Source organism: Callithrix jacchus, chromosome 13, assembly GCF_049354715.1.
Source record: "Callithrix jacchus isolate 240 chromosome 13, calJac240_pri, whole genome shotgun sequence".
Classification (NCBI taxonomy): domain Eukaryota; kingdom Metazoa; phylum Chordata; class Mammalia; order Primates; family Cebidae; genus Callithrix; species Callithrix jacchus.
In genome coordinates, this window is record NC_133514.1 from 47,983,515 (window position 1) to 48,004,372 (window position 20,858).

The 20,858-nt window shown below is 48.3% G+C and overlaps 1 pseudogene across 1 annotated transcript in view; it reads right to left on the reverse strand.

Annotated features, from left to right (window-relative positions):
• Positions 1 to 2,149: 2,149 nt before the first annotated feature.
• LOC100405300 (AP-2 complex subunit alpha-2-like) overlaps positions 2,150 to 20,858 on the reverse strand; it is a 45,633-nt pseudogene continuing 26,924 nt past the window's right edge. The window contains exons 12-18 of the transcript XR_013525267.1: positions 18,881 to 19,114; positions 17,980 to 18,027; positions 17,655 to 17,886; positions 17,397 to 17,568; positions 16,179 to 16,406; positions 15,849 to 16,036; positions 2,150 to 2,807 (exon numbers count right to left, since the gene is read on the reverse strand). The product of XR_013525267.1 is annotated as an AP-2 complex subunit alpha-2-like (transcript). The remainder of the gene's footprint in view (positions 2,808 to 15,848; positions 16,037 to 16,178; positions 16,407 to 17,396; positions 17,569 to 17,654; positions 17,887 to 17,979; positions 18,028 to 18,880; positions 19,115 to 20,858) is intronic.

Consider the following 20,858-nt stretch of genomic DNA (forward strand, 5'->3'; position numbering starts at 1 on the left):
GCCCTTGTGAGGTTTGCTATCATAAACTTTGTCAAAGGAAGTATGCCTGATTACAGAAATCAATATTTTTCTCTGACAATCAATATTGTTCCCTGACAATCAATATAGAATCCTGGGTCATACTTCTCTTTACATTTAATAATGGGTTCTGCTTAATTTGTGATGTTCTGTGGGATTGTAACACTTATATCTACCATCTGAAATGTGATGCAAGGTACTTTTATCAAAAAGACTCCAGTCATGCCAGAGATGACAAATCCTGAATAGATGTATTCCACGTATCTTACTGTTCTGTCAGAGCTGTCATGGAATAATTATTTTTGTCTTCAAGGCAAAAAAAAGCAGAAAAATTCCTCATGACATTTTATTATAATGTGCCTGGGAATCTCTTTAGTTTTTGAATTCTCTACAAAAATAAAACATAATTAAAATACTTGGTTTCAATTTTCATTGTATTGCCTACTCTCATCTCAGAATATTGACTTGTTTTTTATTTCTGAAACCCAATATGCTTAAAGTCATAAGGCAAATATTTAGCTATTTCAAATATGTTGCCTAGAACTATTTGTGTGGAGGCAGTTCACCAGGTTTTCAAAGCACCTGAATTGTGACATTTGTTTCCATGTTTTCTGGAAGCAAGTTATTATGTTTACACGAACACAATCTGTTCTGGTCTTCATTGTATGGAACCATTTTTGTCTGTAAAGGACCCACACACTTTCAACTCCACAGTGGTTTTCTGTAGATGATCTTTACATATATATCCACTCCCTTCTCCAGATTTTTGCCCATCTTTGGTGGAAAACAGTTTTTTCTTCTATCTTTCTGGCTCTGGTGGTCATAACAAATGCCATTTGCAAGAAGCAGTCTAGTAGCATTGGATAGATATAATATCCATGCACTACTCTCCAGATATCTTTGTTGAGTGCTTGTTATGCCATCCTTTAGCTTATCATGAAATAAAAAAATGGCTTCTGCTTGAAAATAAAATATTAACGTCCAACATGAAAGAAGTATCCAGAAACTTCAGCACTGTTTAAAATCAATTTACACTTACTAGCAACACTAAAAAGCATCTTCTTTCTGTAACTTAAAAATTTAGTAGACAGCAACCATATTAAAATTTTGTCAAGGCACTCCGCAATGCTCATGGAATCACAGCTTTCTATCTTAGCAGAATAATTTTGTATCATGTATTAAGGCTAAGATGTCTTAGCAAACTATAAATCTTCATTTGTATACTCTTCATTGTCATCTTGTAAAATGACATACTACCTGATTTTGCTGGCAAAAACCGAGAACATTTACATTTTCATCATGCTTAATTTACAGAAGTTTTCATTTTCCTTTTTCACCCAGTGGAAAAATTTCATGACTCTAAAGCACTTAGACTCTCATCAAATCATTTTTGTAGAGAAATAACACAATGCAATAAGATTTTTTATATCAGCTAGCTGAGAGTAATTTATGTATCAGAACAACCATTTAATTTGTTGTAAGTTATCTGCTGCAATGCTTTCCTAAAAACATTAGATTTGCTTTTTTATGATGTGCTAGTACATGACGCAAGGTAAATAAAGAAGTTTGAGACCTCATTTAACATGGGCTTATATTACTTTTCTGGGCATTGAGGAGATCATAAAAACATTATCAAAACTATAAGTTAAAGTGCATTCACTGAATATTTAAAATAATGAGACAAAAAAGTTACAATTTATTCATTTTTGTTAAAACAAATGTTTTATAATTGCTAATATTTTCAAGAGACAGGGTCATGCTGTTGCTCAGGCTGCAGTGGCTGTTCACTGGCACGATCATTTCACAGTATACCCTTGAACTCCTGGGCTTAAGTAATCTTTCTGCCTCAGCCTCTGGAGTAGCTCAGACTACAGTTGTGCACTACTGCACCTGGCTTTTGTGATTTTCCTGCAGTGAAAAATAGTCAAACCCTAGATAGTTTTCTTAATAAGTCAAGCATAAACTATTTTTTTCCTTACCAACTCTGTAATTGATACTCCTTGTCATTATTGAATTCACTTTGAGATCCCGACAAATAGACTCTTACTATAAGTGAAATCACATGAAGATGTTACCCAGGCGATCCTTGGTTGTCTTTGTGGAAGAAAAAATTTACCCAAAAGATCAATTTGTAAATAAAGAAAAGTTTTATTGGGAAAGTACAAACACACTCCAAGAGAGGAGGGGGCTGACACTGCTGGAAACATCCCCATGACATTCTGCATTGTTGTCTTCTATTGCCTCAGTTATTTCTTTGCCCAGTTCTCACTGAAGTTTGGGGGATCCTCCCTTACTGCGCTTAATGCACATGAATGGGAAACATTAATCAACACGAATCCTACCTAATAATGGCACTGCATATTACCACCACCCTGGGAAGGTATAGCCGTCAATTTGTACTCATTGTGCCTGCTCAGCTCTCAGGAATTCCCCTTTCCCTTTTTCCTTATCATGATCTAGTTAACAACATCAGACAGTTTGAAGATGAAGTACGGAGCATCCAAAGAGGTGTTCTGGGGGGTTCTTTCCAACATGGATACCTCCCCCTTGTGCCTGCTCATATCTGTCTACTCCTGTTACATTCTCCGTCAAGTGGTTGGAACCCAGAAATCTTTCGGGAAATGGGGCAGACGTCATTCTCTGTAGCTACTTCCTGCTGAAAAGAGGCATCGACCATCTTCAGGGTCCTTCCTTCTTGCTTGCTGTTATGGTGAGGAGGTTTTGATGATTGTTCTCTCAGAAGATTTCACCGGTACTGTCCAGAGGAGACATATAGGGACTTGGTTGTCCTGGAGGGAGAGAAAGAGGTTGATATCCCCATCACAAGACCATTTGAAGTCTGATGGTTTCTAGGTGGGAGGAAATAAACTGAGAAGATTCAGAGAGCAAGGCTCAAAAAGAAGAAGAAAGATAGAAGCCAGGTGTCCCAGGAAAGAGAAGAGCTATGAGAATGAAGACCAGGTGACACTCCAGCAGAGCCAACTCTTAATATCACTTTACCAAAGATGAGAGGTCTGGTCTATAAGATCTCTAATGTACTCCTGGACCTGCTCTGTTCTGTTAACAGAAAAATGCAAGAATTATGTTAGAAATCTGAAAACTAAAGAAAAGCGATCCTGTAACTAACCTTTGACAAGTAGTTCTCCATACTGATATTTGAAGACAATGAGCTTGAAATAGGAATCCTTAAATCTCCTGGATTATGTATTCTGTTGAGACCTAAACTGTCATTAAACTTTCCAATGGAAGGTGATTCTAGGACTGGCATCATAGTATATGTGGCCAATAAACATCTGGTCTGTTCCTTCACTCGAAGTTTGGTAGTAAAATCTGCTAGAATTTCCTTCTGTAAGACTGCAAAAGATAAATGCTGAGTGTTTATTGTTTTTCCCAAATGATGCCTAAATAATGTGTGTGCTGTTTAAAAAGTTCACCATGAATGAATGAAATATACCACAAATGATGTGTCCCTTTTGCAAGTCCATCTGGTGTGAGCTCCAGCTGGCTTGGAACTCCAATCACTCTGAGCTCCATTTTGCTCTGAGCACCATCTGCTCGGAGCTACATCTTACTCTAAACATCATCTTTCTGAGCTCCATCTTCTCCAAGCTTCAGCTTGCTCGGAGCTCCAATCACTCTGAGCACTATCTTGTTCTAAGCATGATCTACTCCAAATTCCAATGGCTCAGAGCAATGTTTGGAGTGCCAATCACTCTGAGCTCAATCTTGCTGTGAGCATCATCTTTTCTGAGCTCCATCCTACACCAAGCAACATCTGCTGAAAGCTCCATGTTGCTTAAAGGTCCTTTTTGCTTCAAGTTCTATTTATTCCAAGCTCCACATGCTCCAAGCTCCATCTTTCTCAGAGCTCCAATCATTCCAAGCACTATCTTTCTCTGGACACCATCTGCATAGACATTTATCTTACTCAGAGCTTCATCTATTCAGAGATCCATTTACTCTAAGCTCCATCTTGCTGGGAGTTCTAATCACTCTATGCTCTATCATGCTGGGAGCTCCAGTCACTCCCAGCTCTATTTTGCTCTGAGCACCATCTGGTCGAAGCTCATCTTACTCTGAGCAACATGTGCTCCGAAGTCCACCTTGCTTGGAGTTGTATTCACTATGGGCGCCATTTTGCTCTGAGCTCCAAAACCTAGCAACACCTCCTCCAAACTCCATTTTGCTTAGAGCTCATTTTTGCTCAGAGCTCTATCTACTCCAAGCTGCATCTTGCTCAGAGCTCCAATTGTTCACAGCAATGTGCAGAATGCCAATCACTTCAAGCTGCCTCTTACTCTAAGCACTGTCTGCTCTGAGGTCCATCTTAAACCAGTAACATATGCTCCAAGCTCCATCTTGCTTGGAGCTCCTTGTTGCTCAAAGGTCTATCTGATCTGAGCTCCATCTGGTTTGAAACTCCAATTACTCCAAGCTCCATCTTGCTCTGAGCACCATCTGCTTGAAGCTCCATCTGCTCTGAGCTCATCTTGCTTAGAGCTCCCATCACTCTGAGCTCCATTTTCTTCTGAGCACTATCTGCTCAGAGTTTCATCTACTTGGAGTTGCATTTGCTTCAAGCTCCATCTTTCTCAGAGCTCCAATCACTCCAAACTCCATCTTGCTTTGAGCGCCCTCTGCTCAGAGCTCCATCTTCTCGTAGGTCCACCTTGCTGAGATTTCCAGTCACTTCCAAATCCATTTTGCTCTAAGCACCATCTGCTTAAAGCTCCACCTTACTACTGTGAGCAGCATGTTCTCTGAGCTCCATCTTGCTCTGAGCACCATCTGCCCTGAGCTCCACCTTACACCAAGCAACATCTGCTCCAAGTTCCATTTTGCTTGGAGCTCCTTCTTGCTCAGAGCTCTGTCTGCTCTGAGCTCCATCTAAAACCAAGCAATGTGTATTCCAAGCTCCATCTTGCTTAGAGCTTCTTCTTGCTCAGAGCTTCTTCTTGCTCAGAGATCGATCTTGCTCAGAGTTCCAACTGCTCAGAGCAATGTCCACAGTTCCAATCACTCCAAGCTCCAACTTGCTCTGAGCTCCATCTTACACCAGGAAACAACTTCTGCAAGCTCTATCTTACTTGGAGGTACTTCTTGCTCAAAGCTCTATCTCCTCCTAGTGCCAACTTGTGCAGAGCTCCAATCACTCTGAGCTGTATCTTGCTTTAAGCACCATCTGCAAAGAGCTTAATTTTTCTCAGAGTTCTGATTATTCTGAGGTTCGTCCTGCTCAGAGCACCATCTACTTGGAGCTCCAGATTGCTCTCATTACTATCTGCTTGGAAGTAACTTCTGTGAGCTCCATCTGTTCTGAGCTCTAATCAATCTAAGCTCCACCCTGCTGTGAGTACTATATGCTCAGAGCTCCATTTTGCCCTGAGCACAACCTACTCTGAGCTTCATCTTGCTCAGAGCTCCCTCTACTCTGAGTTCTATCTTGTTCTGGGCACGATATCCTTGGAACTCCATCTTGGTCTGAGCACCATCTCCTCTAAACACCATCTGCTCATTTTCATTTGCTCCATGCTCCATCTTGTTCTGGGCACAATTTGCTCGGAGCTCCAACTTGCACTGAGCACCATCCACTTGGAGCTCCATCTCACTGTGAACATCTTCTCTGAGCTCCATCTTGCTCTGAGCACAATCTTGCTAAGAACTCCAATCACTTAGAGCTACATTTTGCTCTAAGCACCATCTTCTCAGAGCTCCATCTCACTGCGAACAACATCTTATCCGAGATCCACCTTGCTCTGAGTGGCATTTGTTTAGAACTCCTTCTTACTCTCAACATCTGCTCCATGAGATCCATGTTGCTCCAAACTGCCTCAGCTCCACTGTCCATCTTGCTTGGAGCTCTAATCACTCTGAGCTCCATCCTGTTGTAAGGACCATCTGCTCTGAGCTCCACCTAAAACAAAGCAATATCTGCACCAAGTTCCATCTTGCTTACAACTCCTTATTGATCAGAGCTCCATCTGCTCTGAGCACCATCTTGTTGAGAGCTCCATCTTGCTCTGCACTCCATCTTACACTGAGGAACATCAGCTCCAAGGTCAATCTTGGATGGAGCTGCCTCTTTTCTGAGCTTAATCTGCTCAGAAATCCACCTGCTCTGAGCTCTATCTTGCTCAGAGCTCCATCTGCTCCGAGCTCCATCTTGCTCAGTGCTCCATCTGCTCCGAGCTCCATCTTGCTCAGTGCTCCAATCATCCTGAGCTCCATCTTGCTCTGAGCACCACCTGCTCTGAGCTTCTATCACTCCAAGCTCCATCAAGCTCTGAGCTCCGTCTTACACAGAGGAACATCAGCCCCAAGCTCCATCTTGCTCTGAGCACCACCTGCTCTGAGCTTCTATCACTCCAAGCTCCATCAAGCTCTGAGCTCCGTCTTACACAGAGGAACATCAGCCCCAAGCTCCATCTTGCTTGGAGCTCCCTCTCTCCTGAGCTTAATCTGTTCAGAGCTTAACCTGCTCAGAGCTTCATCTGCTCTGAGCTCTATCTTACTCAGAACACCGTTTGCTGAGTTCTATCAAGCTCAGAGCTTCATCTACTCTGAGCTCCATCTTGCTCAGTGCTGGAAACACTCTGAGCTCCATCTTGCTCTGAGCACCATCTGCTGTGAGCTCCATCACTCCAAGCTCCATCTAGCTCTTAGCTCCATCATACACAGAGGAGCATCCGCTCCAGGCTCCATCATGCTTGGAGGTCCTTCTTGTCTGAGCTTAATCTGCTCAGAGCTCCATCTGCTCAGAACTCCATCTACCCTGAGTCCTATCTTGCTCAGAGCTCCATATGCTCCGAGCTCCATCTTGTCAGTGCTCCAATCACTCCGAGCTCCATCTTGCTCTGAGCACCATCAGTTCTGATCTCCTTTCACTCCAAGCTCCATCTAGCTCTTAGTTCCATCTTACACAGAGGAACATCAGCTCCAAGCTCCATCTTGCTTGGAGCTCCTTCTTGTCTGAGCTTAATCTTCTCAGAGCCTAACCTGCTCAGAGCTCCATCTGCTCTGAACATTACCTTGCTCAGAGCTCCATCTGCTCTGAGCTTTATCTTGCTCAGACCTCCATCTGCTCAGAGCTCCATCTGCTCTGAGCTCTATCTTGCTCAGTGCTCGATCTTGCTCAGAGCTCGATCTTGCTCAGAGCTCCATCTTGCTCTGAGCTCCATCTGCTCTGAGCTCCATCTTGCTCACTGCTCCAATCACTCTGAGCTCCATCTTCTTCTGAGCATCATCGGCTCTGAGCTCCTTTAACTCTAAGCTCCTTCTAGCTCTTACCTCCATGATACACAGAGGAACATCAGCTCCAAGCTCCATCTTGCCTGAAGCTCCTTCTTGTATGAGCTTAATCTGCTCAGAGATCCAACCGTTCAGAATTCCATCTGCTCTGAGCTCTATCTTGCTCAGAACTACATCTGCTCTGAGTTCCATCTTGCTCAGTGCTCCAATCTCTCCGAGCTTCATCTTGCTCTGAGCACCACCTGCTCTGAGCTCCTTTCACTTCCAGCTCCATCTTACACAGAGGAAGATCAGCTACAAGCTTCATCTTTCTTGGAGCTGCTTCTTGTCTGGGCTTAATATGCTCAGAGCTTAACCTGCTCTGAACTTTACCTTGCTCAGACCTCCATCTGCTCAGAGCTCCATCTGCTGAGCTTTTTCTTGCTCAGAGCTCAATCTGCTAAGAGCTCCATCTGCTCTGAGCTTTATCATGCTCTGAGCTCCATCTGCTCTGAGCTCTATCTTGCTCTGAGCTCCATCTTGCTAAGAGCTCCATCTGCTCTGAGCTTTGTTTGCTCTGAGCTCCATCTTGCTCAGAACTCCATCTTGCTCAGAGCTCCATCTGTTCTGAGCTGCATCTTGCTCAGAGCACCATCTGCTCTGAGCTCCATCTTGGTCAGAGCTCCATCTGCTCTGAGCTTTATCTTGTTCAGAGCTCCATCAGCTCTGAGCTTTATCATGCTCAGAGCTCCATCTGCTCTGAGCTTTATCTTGCTCAGAGCTCCATCTGTTCTGAGCTCCATCTTGCTCAGATCTCCATCTATTCTGAGCTCCATCTTGCTCAGAGCTCCATCTGCTCTGAGCTTTACCTTGCTCAGAGCTCTATCTGCTAAGAGCTCCATCTGTTCTGAGGTTTACCTTCCTCAGAGCTCATCTGCTCAGAGCTCCATCTGCTCTGACCTTTATCTTGCTCAGAGCTCCATCTGCTCTGAGCTTTACCTTGCTCAGAGCTCCATCTGCTCTAAGCTTTATCTTCCTCAGACCTTCATCTGCTCAGAACTCCATGTGCTCTGAAATTTATCTTGCTCAGAGCTCCATCTACTCAAAGTTCCATCTACTCTGAGCTCTATCTTGCTCAGAGCTCAATCTTGTTCAGAGCTCCATCTGCTCTGAGCTTCATGTTGCTCACAGCTCCATCTGCTTTGAGCCCCATATTGCTCAGAGCTCCATCTGCTCTGAGCTCCATCTTGCTCAGTGCTCCAATCACTCTGAGCTCCATCTTGCACTGAGCACCATCTGCTCTGAGCTCCTTTCACTCCAAGCTCCATCTAGCTCTTAGCTCCATCATACACAGAAGAACATCAGCTCCAAGCACCATCTTGCTTGGAGCTCCTTCTTGTATGAGCTTAATCTGCTTAGAGCTCCATCTGCTCACAACTCCATCTGCTCTGAGCTCCACCTTGCTCAGAGCTCCAATCATTCCGAGCCCCATCTTGCTCTGAGCACCATCTGCTCTGAACTCCTTTCACTTCCAGCTCCATCTAGCTCTTAGCTCCATCTTACACAGAGGAACATCAGCTCCAAGCTTCAACTTGCTTGGAGCTCCTTCTTGTCTGAGCTTTATCTGCTCAGTGCTTAAACTGCTCTGAGCTTTATTTTGCTCTGAGCTCTATTTGCTCTGAGCTTTATCTGGCTCAGAGTTCCATCTGCTCTGAGCTCCATCTGCTCAGAGCTTTTTCTTTCTCAGAGCTCCATCTGCTCTGAGCTCTATCTTGCTCAAAGCTCTATGTGCTCTGAGCTCTATCTTTCTCAGAGCTCCATCTTGCTCAGAGCTCCATCTGCTCTGAGCTTCATCTGCTCTGAGCTCTGTCTTGCTCAAAGCTCCATCTGCTCCGAGCTCTATCTTTCTCAGAGCTCCATCTTGCTCAAACCTCTGTCTGCTCAGAGCTCCATTTGCTCTGACTTCTATCTTGCTCAGAGCTCGATCTTGCTCTGAGCTCCATCTGCTCTTAGCTCCATCTTGCTCAGAGCTCCATCTTGCTCAGAGCTCCATCTGCTCCGAGCCCCATCTTGCTCAGTGCTCCAATCACTCTGAGCTCCATTTTGCTCTGAGCATCATCTGCTCAGAATGAACCCACATGGATTCATCAGAATTTGGTTCAGCTAAGTAAAAAAAAATACAATAGTGGCTTTATTTTTTTCTCACATAAAAGATGTCTGAAGGGAGACAGTCCTGGGGCGTGATGGCAGCCCCATGGTAATCACGTCTCAGGCTTTTAGGTTTTTGCTTTGCCATAGTCAATGCTTGATTTCCATGTTATGATCTAAAGTGGCTGATGGAACTCCAGCCGTTACAACTGCATTCTGGGATGAAGGGAGGGAGGAAGAAGGGAAGGAATGAGAAACAAAGGGAGGAAGGGAGAAAGGACAAAAGAATCCTTTTCTTACTTTTTGATAAGAAGACTTCCTTTAATGATCGCTTATGGTAACTTATCTCTATCATTGTCCACAACTTACCTGGCCATACAGGAGACTAGAAAATCTACTATTACAGTGTAGGTAGAAATATGCCTTGAATTAGGTTCAGTTACTAAGACAGAGGGTTGGGATAGGCAGCTCGCAATTTTTCTTATACTAACATTTCATTATTATTTTTTAAGTGTCAGGGTGTGACTGGTCCCAAAAGCTTACAAGCAAAATTAATAATTGACATTGGAGCTTTTTTTTTGAAATATAACTGCAATCTTGAATTCAGCAGGAAACAAGCAAGTAAGTGTGTGAAATAATGATTCCGGCTCCCCAACCTTCCTAGTATTCCCATGAACAATATTCATTGATTCCAAGCTACACATTTAAAACATACAAAAAACTGTTGTGAGGCCAAAGAACAGCATGTGTAGTTTGGTTTGCTGCCACTAAGGGACAAGAGAGCTTGTGCATGGATGTGCACAGTGAACGGCAGGCCCACACACAATCTGAGCTCACTGGAGTTGGGTGTATTCGTGTATTTTCCTCCATCCTTTCCAACATCCCCAAGATAAGTTATGGAAGAAAAAAAACCACTGAATTTAAAATATTTCAGTACAAAATATTATACTGAATCTACAACTTTATACTCTTGAAGCACTGCAATTTTTCAAACAGCCAGTAAAAACAGAAAGGTAAAACTGGAAAGATGTTAGAGTTTGTCCACACTGGATGCCTCCTTTTCCAGAGAAAAAAACTGCAATAGGGAGAGGTAAAATAGCCTGCTCAAGCTCAAGAGAGATATCATCTCTTGACTGCCAGGCTCACTTCATTCTAGCCCCTTTGGGGCTGTGGTTGTGTCTGAGGGACCCCTTGGCATTGGAAAACTCCATAGAGCAGCCACCTAAGACTTCAGCGACTGCCAGTTAAGTCTAAAACAAAAACGTTGAATAAGCATTTTTTTCCAGCACCCTTGTGATTAAGGGGAGAAACAGCTTCTTCAGAGCTGTAGGGCAGCTTTGATGCCCCAGGGTCCATTTCAAGTGGCCCAGAAGAGATGCTGAACAGAGTCACCAGGGCAGGTGTGGCCTGGGCTCTGGAGCAGCTCATGGGCAGTGGAAGCACTAGCAGGATGCTACAGGGAACATCAGATGGATCTGGGGGAGGCGTTTCCTCTTTCTCCACATCACCAGACACTTGGTTCTCCATGAGTTAGTTCTACATTTCTCTGGGGGTTGGGGTGTATAAGAATACAGACACCTGGATTTTCCTCCCAGAAATTCTAAACTAGAAGGTCTGGGTAGGGCCCAGAAAATTGTATTTTTACCAAGTGTCCCTGGAGATGCTGAGGCAGCCATCTTGCTACTATCTGAGAACAAGTGATCAGGAAGCTCTGCACTGGATGACTCGCAGAAAGCCCTACCACCATCCACTGCTGCTGTTGTCTGGGAAGACTACTCAGTGAAGAGCTTTTGATCCATCTTCCCTTGCTTTAATTAACAGACCCTCTGATTAGAAGTTCTTCTCAGCCTCAGGCTCCCCTACCTCCCACTTTGTGTCTTTTCTTCCCTGGTAATGGGAAGCCAGTCTCCCTGTGCTAATCCTCCACAAACTGGAAGCCTATTACTAGGTTACCTGTCAGCCTCTCTGTCCCAAATAAGTGATCTCCATTCCTCTCACCACTTATCCATGCTCCTATTTTCCAACCCAATAATCATTTCCCCGCTTTTCTCTAAATGCTCTCCAAGTTCCCTCCAGTCCCCCTGTGTTGTGTTTGTTCCTAATTCTTCCCTTGAACAGTTTGCATCTTGTGAGATTAAAAAGAAATTCCTGCTCCAAAGGGATTCAAAGGCTATTTTGACAAGATTAATTTAAGAAACCTCTCTGCAGCATCACAGTAATCCGGGAAAGAAGGCAGTTGCATAAGAAAGCCTAAGGATGGTAGCACAATAAATACTCCAGTGTCTCCAAGGCAACACACCCCGAAAGTTTTCTGGATGTCTACACAGGCAGGAAGGTCTGAAGACCCACCTGCTGGCTCACTAGAAAGCCAGGAAGGATGGCTCAGCTTTCCCTTCATTCATGTGTTAGAGATCAGGGCAGGCTGAGACTACCTGAAAGACGGATGAAGTGGCAGAAAACAGAATCAAATGTGGAAACCAAAGAGCAAAGGAAAGTAGCGTAGGAGACTGGTGAGTCATCACTGACCCCTGCTGACAATGGTATCCATTTAAACCATAGGCAGAAATTCACTTTTGAGATTTCTAAGGATGTCAAAAAGCCTTCTCAAGGGGATCATATGAAAAATCAGCCAGGCAAGGTGGAAGGAGAAAAAGGAAGAGAGACCAAGAGAACACAAAGCAAGACAAAATTCAGTGGCTGCTGTAAACCTATTTTCTCCAAAGAACAAAAGGAAAGGGAGAAGATGTCAGAGGGAAGAGAAGGCAGTGGAAAAGGTGGAAATTGAGTGAGAATCTGCCTTCCCAGCCTTGGGGGTCCAGAAAATACAGCACATATACACCATGAAATACTATGCAGCCATAAAAAGAAATGAGTTCATGTCTTTTGCAAGGACATGGATGAAGCTGGAAACCATTATTCTCAGCAAACTAACACAGGAACAGAAAACCAAATACTGCATATTCGCATTTGTAAGTGGGAGTTGCACAATGAGAACACATGGCCACAGGAAGGGGAACATCTAACACTGAGGCCTGTCAGGGGTTGGGGGAAAGGGGAGAAGATCATTAGGATAAATATCTAAAGCATGCAGAAATTAAAACCTAGATGACAGGTTGACACCTGCAGCAAACCACCATGGTACATGTATACCTGTGTAAAAAACCTGCATGTTCTGCACATGTACCCCAGAACTTAAAGAAAAATTTAAAAAATATTTAAAAAAAGATCAACCTGGGCAACAGGGCAAAACCCTGTTTCTATGATATATAAATAATAATAATAATTAAGTGGGAGTGGTAGCACACACCCGTACTTCTACCTACGTGAAAGGCTAAAGTGGGGGACCATGTGAGCCCAGGTAGGTCAAGGCTGCAGTGAACCATGATCATGCCACTGCACCCCAGCCTGGAGAAAACAGTAAGACCTTGTCTTGAGAGAAAAAAAAAAGATGGAAAAGAAAGGTAGGAGGGTCAGGACAGAGATTTGAAGATGCTGCACTGTTGCCTTTGAAGATGGAAGAGGGGCTATGAGCTAAGGAATGCAGGCAGCCTCTATAGAAGTTGGACAAAGCAAGGAAACAGATTCTCCCCCAGCATCTCTAAAGGAATGTAGCCCTGACAATATCCTGATTTTATCCTACTAAGATGCATTTAAACTCAGACCTCAAGAACTTAAAGGTAATAAACTTTTATTATATTAAGTGGCTAAGTGAGTGATAATCAGCTACAGCAACCATAGAAAACTAATATAAAAACTAAGAGACAGTCCTTTCTCATTACCCACAGTGTAGCTTTCTGCAGTTTCAGTTCCCTGAGCACATCCCAAATATATCAGATTGAAAATTCCAGAAATAAAACATTCAGTTTTCATTTACATGCCATTCCAAGGAGCATAATAAAATCTTACACCATCCCAACTGCCCACCTGAGGCCATGAATCTCCCCTTGTGTAGCCTATCCTCACTGTCTACACTACCAATTCTGTCGGGCACTCAGTAGATGGCTCAGCTATCAGACTATTGCAGTACATGCATGGGGCAGCAGCAGTGGCAATCCTGGACACTGACCCCAGTAGCATGGAACCCAGCAACAGATACTGCCACAGTCAGCCCACAGGTGTGGGAGAGCAGGAGGCGCTCAGTCACAACTCTGTGGCTAAACAGTGCCCAGAGCCCGCAAACCTGTGCTCTGGGCCAGGGTCAAGGAAAAGTGGACCCTAGGGTGGAATGGCGGTACACTCCTCCATCCTCATGCCCTTGGAGAGCAGCCCCACCAGAATCTGCCATGGGCTCAGCCACAGCTGCCACCTAGAAATGGCACAAGTCAGTATCAGTGGCAACCCTTGGCCCTGTCATCTCCCACCAGGAGCAATAAACCCAGGGCCAGATGTCACCATGGCACCTAATGTAGGTGGTTGGTGGCACAGCTCCACAGGGGTGGAAGCCATAGCTCAGTCTCATCCCAGGGGCTGCAGTGGGCCCACGACCCTATGCTCTGTGCTTGGGCAAAGGAAGCATGAATCTTACGGTGGGGGGAGGTGCCTGGGGTGACTCCCAGGCTGTCTGAGACCAGCACTGTGGCCTCCCGTGCATTCTGCTGCAACTGCCACTTAATAGATGGCATGAGAAAGTAGCGGTAGTAAACCCTGCTCCTGCCTGCCTCCACCAGCAACACAGATCCAAGAGCCAGACTCTACTGTGGCACCTAAATCAGGCCTCACAGCAAAAGAAGGACTGGAACTGGTGCCCAGCCCCATCCCAGTGGCTGCCATCCCACAACCAGCACCCTGGACCAGGGCCAAAAAGGAAGAGAAGGAGGGTGGGAACCTGTGCTCAGCCCAACCCATGAGGCTGCACAGCGCCCAGCACCCAGACCCCGCACTCTGGGCAGGGGCAAGGAAGATGGACCCTAGGCGGTGCACTGGGAATTCTTGGGCCATCTAGGGCCAGCCTCTGCCTTGGGCTCAGCTGCAGTTGCCACCTGCACATGGCCATGCAGCAGCCACAGTGACAACCACTGATGCTGCCCACTGACTCCACCACAGTGAGGATCCCAGGGCCAGAAGCCTCCACAGCTCGTCATGAAGGCAGTCAGCCCTGCTGCTGTAGGAAAGCAGAAACTGGCCAGTCTTGAGGATCCAGCAGCTGCAGAGCACCCAGTGACCGCCACCCATCACTCTGTGCATTGGCCAAGAAAGAGGGGCCCTAGGCTGGGAGGGCAGTCCACTAGACAGCCCTCGGGTCTTCTGGGACTAGCCCTGCCAGCCGACACCATGAGCTCAGCCGCCCTTTGCAGATGGTGCATGTACCTGTAATGTTCGTAACCACAGACTGTGATGCCAAGGCCAGATACAGGCCCCAGGACAACAGGGTCCTGACATCCACTGTGGGTTCCCCATCTCCCCTTCGTCCTAGGCCTGGGAGACCCTCCTCAGGGAGCAGGCCTGGCTCCTGAGCCATGCTGGTTCATCTCTTCCCAACAACAGCAGGACAACTTGATGAGTGAAGGTTCTGCCTACAAGGGTCCTGGGCTTCTGCACACGAGGCCAAGCAGCCTCTGATTCCCCACACCCATGTGCTTCCCAGCACACCCAGGGGCCCCAAGGAGCTGTGTGCAGAGAGAAAGAATGCTTAGAAGTAGTAAATGTTCTGGCCTCATTAATAATCTTAATAAAAGACATTTTCACCAATGTGACACCAGAATAAAGCCACTGCCTCGCATGGAAAAGGCATGCATGTCGATGAAACCCTGAAACAGCCCCTTCATCACCCATGCAGAAGACATTAAGCAAAAGAATGTGCCAGGAGTGATCCCACCTCTGTCCTTCCCTCATTCCTCACCCCCAGCCCAACAGGTCTTCCCATGAGTAGTGGGGACAGACTGAAAAGCACAGGATAGAACCAAAGCCCATACGCCATAGCTCTCGGTCACAATGGAGGCCACTGACTCTGTCACAGAAACTCCCTAAGAAGTCCACCTGCCAGGCACCACTGACCAGCAGGAGGGAAGCCACACTCAGAAAATCCATGGAATGAGCCCTGAAGGGGGCCCTCCAAGGAGGCACCTTACAGAAATGCTGGCCCTCACTGGACCTTCATCCTCCTTTGCAGAGGGCAGCATGGCACTCACTCCCACAGTCTAGAAGCTTCCATCTCAACCCTAAGTGACAACCCTCCAGAATCCACCCAGAGCCTAGCTGGGCAAACCTGGGTGTGATCTAAGGCCTAGGGTATGGGAACAACTCACTTAGGGCACACATGAAAAAGACATATGAATGAGAACCACAAAGAGAGAGACTGACAACAACCCTGAACCCCCTTCTGCTCCCTCAGTGAGCTCCTCTTCAAGTCAAAGCAGCTGGAGAAGAGCGAGAGCCCCTGGTTCCTTCCCAGCCTCCAATGGACCATCGCAGGTTTCCACAAAAGACTTCCAGTGCCCTGTGGAGAGCCGTCTCACCTGGGTCATGTCTTCCTGCCCTTGCCTCCTCACTCAACTGGGGCCACGTCCTCGTCTCTGCAAGGCAGAGCCACTGCTGGCCCAGCACCTTTGGGAAGGGTCCAGCACCCACAGGTAGGGCCCTGTTTTGGCAGCTCACACACAAATCTCCACAAGCACTCTGTCTCCAGAAACCCAGGTCAAGACGCCTGGAAGAGAAGAGACGGATCAGAGAAGTGACAAAGTGGCTACTGACATCCCATGGGAAAGGGCCAAAAGCAGGTCACCAGCTCTACAGAGCATGTGACAAATGAGCATGAAGGTGCTCAGGAATGAAGGAAAAATGCTTACCTGGGCAGAAACAGCTACGTTAATCATGTATTCCAGAATCAGCTCACAGGCAAGTCAAGCCTCCAGAGGGCAGGCACAGCAGGGTGCCATGACCAATGCAGAGAGGACACAGGGTACAGGGTCTGCACACAGGGCATGAGGCGATGGGCAGAGGGTAAACCATTACCCTATGTCAGGCTCAGCTGAGAGACAGAGGAGGGAGAGGCAGAGGAGGAGGGAGGAGACCTGCTGTGGGGGAAAGAAAAAGGGGGAGGAAGGGGAAGGAGAACCATCAGGCTTAGCCAGGAGGTTGAGAGGGATGGGAAAAGAGGGGATATGGGGAGGGGGAAGAAAAGGAGGGGAAGGGGAGCGGAAGGGAGAGGGTGAGGAGGAGGAGCAGCAGGAGCTGGCTGTTGGGTGAGATGTCAGGCCTGGATATGGGCCCCATGACTTTCAGCCGGAGGGGCAGGACACATGGTCAGCAAGGACATGGTGTCAGGAAGGGCACGCAGTCAGCAAGGGCACACAAGCAGGTCCCTGACTCAGAGATGAGCTCCCTTCCAACAAGCAAAGTGCCAGGGCAGGTACTGCCATGGGAGCTGGCCCAAAAAGCTATGCCAATACTGAGTAGCAGCACTGGATTGGCATCCTGGAGAGGAGACCCTCTCTCCAGAACTCCTCTAACTGGACACAGACAGACCGAGTAACCCTGACGGGAGCCCACCCCAGCAGTATAGAGGGGAATAGCCAGCAAACAGAGCCAAGCAAAAACACAATTCTCAAAATGACACTTCTCACCCGACAAATACCACAGGACACATTCTCAGTTACAGAATTACTCTCATCACATCACACATACAAGGAAAACCAGACCTAACCCAACTCACTACAGAAAACCTCCAAGAACAGGGCAAGACAGGTCTGCCCTAAATCAACAAAGCACGTGTCAACAGCAACCTGGGCGAGGCAGTCCTACAGGAGAGGGGTGGCCAATCCCATAAAACAAGTCACCACAGAGGATGTGGGAGCTGAGCTGGACTCAAGACACTGGTCTGGAGGACTTGCCTTGCATAGCAGACACAATGGCCCCCAGGACAGGCCATCGTGGGTGTCCAAAGCCATATCCGATGCCTGGGTTCTCAGTACATGCTGCTCCCTGACAGGCTAATGCCCTGCTGGTGCCAAGTTTTGGGGGAGAGACCCTGACAGGTCTGAGTGCACAGCAGAGGAGGGACCCACCACAGTGCTGGTGCTGGCTGAGGCAGGCTCAGGGACCCCGTTCACATCAACACTCCTCTCCCGCTTGGTGTCCTCCAAGTCTGTCATGGTGCTGGGGCCCTTCTTCTTGAGCTTGGCCAGGATGGAAGACTCCGCTCCAGGAATATGGAGGCATCTCCTACAGCGCAGTTGCCTTGGGAAGACAGGGTAAGCTTGAGCAGAGTCCTGACTGCCAACTCCTGACCCCCGGTCACGTGAGCACAGAGTGGGGACTCCTACCAGGATGTCAGTGCTGGCCACGGTGCTGAGCTCTAGGTACTACATGGTGCACTGCTGCAGCTCCACGTCCACGTTCCGCAGCTGGCTGTCACTGCGCAGCACATCCTGTATGGTGGGCTTCACCTTCGGAAAGAGGTTCACGAACTTGATGTAGGTGGAGAGAAGCAGCACGCGGGTGGGGACACTGCACAGGTGAAACTTGGAGTGCAGCAGGTTGAACTGGATCAGTGGGCTGGGGGCAGGGAGAAGCACAGCAGGGAACCTGTCATCCCCGAAGTCCTCCAGCACCACCCCGCAGGGAGGGACGGCTGCCAGACCACCTCACCTGCACCACAGGCCGCTGGTGATACCCCTCTTCCAGCTCCAGAGCCCACTGCAAGGTGCCCATTCACAAGATCAGCTGTGGACCCCATCTCTCTATTTCCCACTAGAATCCCTGCTTTTTCTGTCCCCTGAAGGAAAACAAAATAGCTCCTAGAGCAGGAATATCTCTGTGGGGCCTCACAACAAAGCCGGCTTGTGCCTCAGGGATGTTCCAGTGACAAGCAAGGACACTGGCCACCCTGGCCCACTGGAGCACACACAACCCCGATGTGCACGGGACCTTTCACCTGGATCTCGGGTCGCCAGCTATCAGGGTTCAAAACTCCCCCAGAATGTAGCCACCCACTTTGACCAGGTTCTCATGGCAAGTGGGAGCCTGAAGAGCCTACAAAGCCATAAACACAATGAGAGGCATTGCAGCCATGTGGGCAAAGTGAAGGTGAGGCAGACACTTCCTGGCAGACTGCACCCCATGCCAGCAGCAGCCCTCAGCTTCCTGGAAACCCCAGTCTGAGTGCATCCTCCCACTCCTGCCTTCCTGAAGCACCCTCAGGTCCTGGCACCCACTGGCCTTCCCTGGAGAGAGCTGCAGCATACTGAACAGGCTGTGGCTGGGTAGGTTCTGCTAGCGCCCACATGACACATCAGCCCCGGTGGCCTAATCCTCTTTATGGACATGCACACCCCACCCTGCAGACATAGCATGCTCTCACACACATGGAGGCCAGCTTTCTCAGGTGGCCCCAGAGAGCCACAGTTTGAAAATCAGGTTGAGAGGAAACAGACTCAGCCAGGGATACCAGCAGCAGAGGAGCCAGAGCCTCAGGGAAGAGTTGAGGGGCATGAGGGGTCAGCCACAGCCCCCAGTACCTTCACCCAGGTGGGCTGGGAACACTACTCACCTTCCATGACTCCCCACACCGCATCCTTCCTGGCAGTCCTGTGGGCCATACCTCCAACACGGTCATGGCTGCATAGCCCTGCACTTCGTCCCGGTTGATGATGATCTGAATGACTCAATACAACACCTCTTCTCTCAGGTAATTGCCAGCGATTCAGATCAAGTTCAAGATGGTGTCCATATACCAGGTGTAGTCCACTGCATACTTCTCAGCCAGGATGGTGACCTTCAGCACCTGCAGGGGATTGGCGGCTGCAGGAGGACACGTGCAGGCCATGGTAATCCCAAAATCAAACTATAACTCAACATCAAAGTGAGAGTTTCAGAAGCATCTGTGTCTACAAAAGTTTGGGACACACAAGGAGCTTGCACTAGATTCTCAAAAAAAGGCCACGAGTCCAGAAAGTTTAACATTCCCTCACTTAAGCAAGTAAAGCCAGCCTGAATCCCAGGAAAAGGCAGAGCCCAGCACACAGGTGGCCATTACTGCAGCCAGGCCACCTCCCACCTGGGCCCTCCTCTCCCGAAGTCCAGCACCTGGCCACAGCCAGGCCATCTCCTGCCTGGGCCCTCCTGTCCAGAAGCCCCTGGCCACAGCACCCTCTGACTATGCCACCATGGGGTCTTGGCAGCCGCTTCTCTGATAGTTTCCTCCTGCTCTGGCCAATCTCCTGCGAGTCTCACCTGGGGTTCCCCATTCTTCCCCTCTCTGGCTCACTCTCACAGGAGACCCACCACTCCTTTAACCCCAGGCACCCGGAGGCACCCGCCCAGCATACACTCACATGGCAGCCACACACTGGGAGCTCTGCCAGGCTGTCCAACACCAAATTCATCTTCCCAAAGTCACCTCACCTTGCACCAAGCCCCCTCCAACAGCACCAGCTGCCAACACCAATGCTGGCAGGCATCAAGACCACACAAGTCCCGAGGACACCCCTCAAATGCCCTGCTGCCCCCTCCCATGCCCTGCCGCCCCATCCCCATGCCCTGCCATCCCCTTTCATGTCCTGCTGCCCCCCCCACCATGCTCTGCTACTGGCCTCTCAGATGCTGATGACTATGCCTCCCCAGAGTCCCTCCCTGGAGACTGGTCCCCAAAAAACTCCATGATACTTCCAGAGCATCATTCCAAAATGTATTGCTGAGCCCTGCCTCAGTCAGGGGCTGTGCACAAGGGCCCTCACGCCTCACTGGCAGGGTCCCCATGCACCACTTTACCCGTCTCACATGCCCTGCTCCCCACACTGTGCTGAGCCACCCACCACCCCTCCACAAACTGCCTCTCTGCCCTCCCAGTGGCCCCTGCAGCATCATCCTCTCCAGACCAGGCCCCTTCCACCTCCTGCAGTGAATCCACAGTGATCCCAGGGTGTAATATCCCCTGAAGCCCCAGAACATGGGGCACTTCCTCCAGTCATCCCACCTACAGCACAGCGACCCGTGGCCCTGCTCTTAATCCATGCCCCTCCATGGTTGGGAAGGTACAGAGTAGGAGGAGTGGGCCAGGTCTGGTGTGGACACCCAGCACCTAGCATAGCCAGAGAACATGCTCTGCCATGCCTGGCTGAAGGAAAGGGGTGTGGGGAGCACCACTTGGGCCGAGATGCAGCACCTGTCTTACTCCCCATAGCAGGAGCCGTGAGGTCACTGCTCATCACACCTTACTCCTCATGGCAGGAGCAGCTGAGGTCACCCACCACACGTGTCTTACTCCCCACAGCAGGAGCTGGCTCAGGATTGCTGCTCATCGCAGAGAGGGGTGAGAGCAGACACCAGGCTGATGAATGCCCAGGACCTCAAAATCTGCACAAGAGTACTCAGACGCACACTGCTTCCGTCTGCTCAGAACACTCAGGATAATCAGGAATGAGGCTCCTGTTACAGCAGTCCCCAGAGCCAGCCCTACCCCACCACAGGTGTTAAGACCAGGCCACATTGCCTCAGCCAGGCCAAAAAGGGACTCCTAGACATATTCA